At 38.2% G+C, this 5,544-nt stretch overlaps 1 long non-coding RNA gene across 1 annotated transcript; it reads left to right on the plus strand.

Moving 5' to 3' along the window:
- The first annotated feature begins 368 nt into the window (after nt 1-368).
- Nucleotides 369-4,724, plus strand: LOC117399370 (uncharacterized). Its single transcript, XR_004544081.3, has 4 exons — nt 369-773; nt 2,764-3,542; nt 3,870-3,973; nt 4,387-4,724. It is a non-coding gene; the product is annotated as an uncharacterized LOC117399370 (long non-coding RNA).
- Nucleotides 4,725-5,544: the final 820 nt, after the last annotated feature.

Genomic DNA, 5,544 nt, shown 5'->3' on the forward strand with positions numbered 1-5,544 from the left:
ACAATTAAGAGCAAGATACAAATTACAATGTCTTCAGTTCTAATAAGAGCAAATACAAAACACAGTACGATTTGATATCGGGGCAGGTCAAGAGCAGGCGTAGCAAACACAGATAGTTTTCATAACATTCGCAAAAGGTTCTAGTTTGGTTATGTTAGCCGAAAACATTCAAGTAACGTTGCTGTAATGTTATGCATTCACAAATCATTAAACTGTATTCTTAGTCACTTTGTTGTAAATTCTATGTCCATTTATTTATTTTTTTTACTTGATGAGATAGTTATGTTATCGGAACGCTGTGAGAACATTTATCGTGTCATTAAATTATTTTGTCTTTGTAGTAATATTGTATTTTTTGTTAAGTTGAATACTTTATATCGAGTTGGACAAAGCCATCAGCTAAATTAATAGTAATTATGAATTAATAAACTCCTTTGCCAGATTAATGTCCGCCACAAGCGGAATCGATACGCATGCGCACATATACGCTTTTTGTGTGTGACAATGGAGCATAGTGAGTAACGCTTTGAAAGAGACTTTGAAAGTCCGGACTTGGCGACAGTAAATAATAAAAATAGTACAATTCATTTTTAATTACTAGTATCAGTCTGAAGAGAGGCAATAGTCAATATTGTGGTTATGAAAGTGTGCAGATTGTTTTTCATATTACAGATGAAGAAGATGCAGACAGCTTGGGGACAAAGATGAGAGGCAAAAAAATAAAAAAAGAAAAACTACCAAAACACCAGCATCTATGCCACGAACACCTCACGGTAAGTGCTTAACATGTTGCATGATATCTAGTCTTTTGCTGTGTGTGCTGCATTGGAGTTCACATTGCCGATGAATTAGAAGAGAGTATTATTACAATACCTTTTTTCTTTTTTGCTTGGACTGAATAAGAGGGTAGCAGATTTGGTAAAGTACAGACAATTTTATACATGGACAATGGTCCCTGTAAAGAAGGAACACCTCTCCACCCAAGCCAATGTGTTCCTATGTGGAAGGTGTCCCATAAACAGAGATTCAATTGCATTATAATTTAGAATTCAGGACATATTCAGATGTCCATACGATCGGTGTCTCTTCATTGAAGGATCCCTACATCAGGGACCACTGTATACAGTTATAATATAATGAAGCCAGAATGTTTTGCTGACTCAGATGCAGTAGTGCCTAATGATTGGTCAACATTGCCACAATGTCAATTTTGTTCTCATGCTTGCATTTACTTTACATTTTGAATTCTTTTGGCAAAATCTTGCACGTGGCCTCTTGAGTGGGTAATACAGGGAACTACGGCATCAGATTATCTTGCAAATGGTCTAGACTAATCAAATTGGGCTTTGCTTTTGTTGTCTGAAAGCAAACTTTTGTCTAAAAGGTGAGATGATATATTGGGACTGATATTAATTTTTGGGGGGTCTAGATACACCTCTTTGTGATTCAAGTGTCCCAGTAATAAGACACTCTCCAAGGAAGCAAATTAGGCTGGTGCAGGATGGTACGCCTACTTAGGGAGCCTCCTTAAGCACTCAGCGGATACAGAGCGTCCCAACAACATGGAGCAGCAGGTCACCTCAGGGAACTCCACTAAGCAAACGCAGGCGCCCATCCAGGTCGCCACCCAGAAATAGAACCATTGCAGGCACATTTGCTCGGCTTAGTAAAAGTGTACTACTTCTATTTCAAAGGTAAATGTAGAAATATGTTCATTACAGAGTGTCACACGGCTGGCTGAGTGGTGACGTCAGAACCAGGGAATGAATACACAGAGACAGGACAGATGAGGTGAAATGATGAAAGCGCTGTTGCGCGGTTTATTATAAATAAAAGGTTTAAACAAACAGAAGACAGGACACGGCACTTGAGGCCAAATAAAACAGATAAACGAAACGGACTAACACTTAAACAAACGGTGGACGGACAGACAAACAAACATGCTGAGTCAAACAGTTATTATTATTCTTTTTGTTATCGTTTATTTTACCTCCTTCTCCACACACGTTCTCCACTAACCGAACACACAACCCCGAGTGAGTAAAACATGCATCTATATATACTGTTGTGCTGGGATTCAATTACTAATTAATTATATTCACTTGAATCCCAGCACGTGAATTAATTATGTGCAACCTCGTGCTCACATATTAAATACTTTAAATGCATGTGAAGTGATGTGCAATCCTGTGCCTAAATACAATTATACATTTTAAATAACCAGTGCTGCACACACCCATTTATATCCCGTGCAGCCATCTCTATACACCAACATTAACACACCACACGCAACATACAACACAGAAATGCACACGGGGCGGAGCACATTGCCACACAGAGAAGCATTTTTTTGTGTTCCATCACAAACCACATTAGTTTCGTGCACGTGCCTTAACATATTCAGAAATTACAGAGTTACAGGAGGCTGTGTGGTCCAGTGGTTAAAGTCCAGGGCTTGTAACCAGAAGGTCACTGGTTCAAATTTCAGCTCTGCCATTGACTGTCTCACTGTGTGACCCTGAGCAAGTCACTTAATCTCCTTGTGCTCCATCCTGTGGATGAGATGTTAAATCAATGTCTGATTGTAAGTGACTCTGCATATAATGCACAGATCACAGCCTACCTCTGTAAAGCGCTTTGTGATGGTGGTCCACTATGAAAGGCACTATATAATTCTTATTATAAAGTTTTGATGTAATCACAGATTCGCTTGTGATTGGTATGCAGGTATTTGATTTATGTTTCTTCCTTTTCTTTCTATAGCTTCTCCCAACACTGCACTGATTTCTCCCGTTAGTAGCCATGAGAGTATTTCTCCAGGCAGTCACCATGTGAGTGCCAAAAGGCCAAGTGAGCAGAGGACAGCTCCTAATGATAGTAAGTTCATCGCTTTTCACGTGATTGTAAGGGTGTAATCTTGGGATAAGAACTTTGTTTAATATACAGCTCGTATTTTTCATGATACTGGTGACAGGTTATATGTTTATAGAAATATACGCTGATATGGACAGTCATATCCATAAAACTAGACATGTTAAAAAAAAAAAAAAAACATTTTAAATATGTTAACACTATTAAAAGTGGATATGTTACAGGAATTTTAAAGTAAAATTATGATGGAGAAACATACAGAGATGATAACCCTACTGAGGACAATGCTAGCCAGTAATGGAACTGTTGAAGATGTAGGCGACATAATTGATCGGCCGTGCAGTGACGTTAGGGAGCTAGAGGAACTCTAGACGTTTGCAAAAGGACAATGCATACAGAAAGAACATGGTAAGAAAACAGCAGGTTTTATGAAAAACAATTACGAATTTAACGATATCGGTAGACTCCATTTATATTCCTTAATATATGTAATTGTTTGTCTTTTCAGATCATCTACCTGAGTTCGCTAGGTGGCAGCAATGCTGGGGACAGCATCCGACATATGATGAGGAAGTTGGGGACATACTAGCTTTGGGCTCAATACAGCCTTATGGGCAGGAAAGGAAAGAACAGTTTGCAGGATCTTGCCATCTGCAGAATTATTTGCACAGGTTGATTTTATATTCATATATATTTAGAATTACCATTTTCATATTTCTTCTATTCCGATTTGGTAATTTAAGGCTCATCCAGTTACATTTTGTTTAATGTATAGTGCATGAAAATAATGTATAATGCATGAAAATATATAAAGAGTCTTCATATTGAGGGAAGTCTTTTTCATTCAGTTGTTAACACAAATGAAAAAGCTGCTGCAAATGACCATTATAGAGTTTAATTTAATTACCTCGAACAAAACTTTTGGGATTGATTTTTGGCTATTTAAACTTTCAGTTAGGGTTATCAATAGACGTATCTCCAACCCTTTTCTTTTGTAGGAGCACTTTGTTGAACTGACAAAAATGTGAAGGCCAGTGATGTGGAGGACCTAACAGCGAAGACGCTGAGATATGCACCTCAGCGAGGAGGAAGGGAATGACAGGTAAATCACGGTCACGTTCATTGAAAAATTTAAGTTCACATGCCTTTTTACTTGTGTATGATTATGTACTTTCTCCAAACTGTAATTTTCAATTTATTTATTACCTGTTATATTGCTGCCTATAAAACATTAATGAATTTGTATGCTATGCCAACATTTTCTAAAGAACTTGTCAAAATTTCAATGGCTTTTATCCTTATAACCAAAAAGAGATAATAGTATTTGTCCATATGGTAATTAGTTTTCAGATTTAAGTAAATACAGTAAAACCTTAGTGTGGCAGTCACCGGACCGGACTGCAGAAGGAAGGGGAAGCACCTGACATCATTGGGCTTTGCAGAGCACCTGTGGCGGGTCAGAGCGGCCTGATGAGCCACAGGTGCACTGGGCTGATAAAAGTTCTCTGTCTTCAGTAGGGGGCAGTTTGTGAGCTGAAAAGCCTGACGGACGGCAGGAGGAAGAAAAAGAGAGCAGCATGAGAGACACATAGAGACGCACACGACCCTCAGAAACCGCAGAGCAGCAAGTGCTGCAGGGAGAGAGAAGTCGCCATCTTTAGTATAGTTGTTTTCCCCATCGCAGGTTTATTTACTTTATTTTGCCTTTCTTATTTTAGCTTATTTTATTCCGACAGCCCTTGCGGGCAAGTCGGTGAAGGTTACTTTCAGTTTTGTTTTCTTTATTTTTCTATTAATCTGTTGAAACAAAGCTCTCTGGCTCCTTGTTTTGGGTTCATTTCTAATAAACACGGTCATCCGACCTAAACCCATACCTTCCTGTGTCTGCGTTGTTATTTTGCACCCAGAACGTAAGCATGTTTGATATATTAATTGATAGAATATTGTAATGTAATTGGGTTCTTATTATTAGTGGTGGTGGTCGTGTTTATTAGTATTATCAGGATATCTACGTCCTAATAGGGAGGGGTTGGAGGGGTGCTGGAGGAGACAGAGATCGGGAGATTGGCAGGTAGGATAGTGTTGAGTATATTTACAAGAGGGAACCTAATTTCGACTGAACCTTAATAATTTTGTTTTCGTCTGTTCGCCAATATTACCTGAAAGTAGTATAAATGTTATTTCATAACATTCATTGCGAATGTTCTCATAACGTGTAGAACATTACTTCACAATGTTAGCCTAACCTTAGAATAACGTTTTGGCAACATCGTTTTGTTAGCTGGGGAACTACTAGCTTGATCAAAAACTAAATTGAAATACTTGCACGAAAATATTATATTTTTAGTGGATGAGGAATGGGGAGAAAACCTAAATCAGTTTATGGATATTCAAATGAAAACGAATGTTTCGAAATATACATTATTAAACTAAAATAATAAAGTGAACTGAGACCAGCAATCCATTTATGCAGCTTTTACACGCGCTTTAATAAAAAGAGTGCAGAATGATTTCATGAGTTTGTCACAGCGCTGTGCTTTGCTGAACAGCCACTGTTTATTGCAGAGAGAGGTGTGTATTGGTGACTTCCTTTGACAGTACTGTCCATCAGGTAAAACACTGACTAACGCCGACAATCTTAATCGTAAATATTTGACAGCAAATGGTGAAGCT

This window comes from Acipenser ruthenus, chromosome 4 (assembly GCF_902713425.1).
Source record: "Acipenser ruthenus chromosome 4, fAciRut3.2 maternal haplotype, whole genome shotgun sequence".
NCBI lineage: Eukaryota > Metazoa > Chordata > Actinopteri > Acipenseriformes > Acipenseridae > Acipenser > Acipenser ruthenus.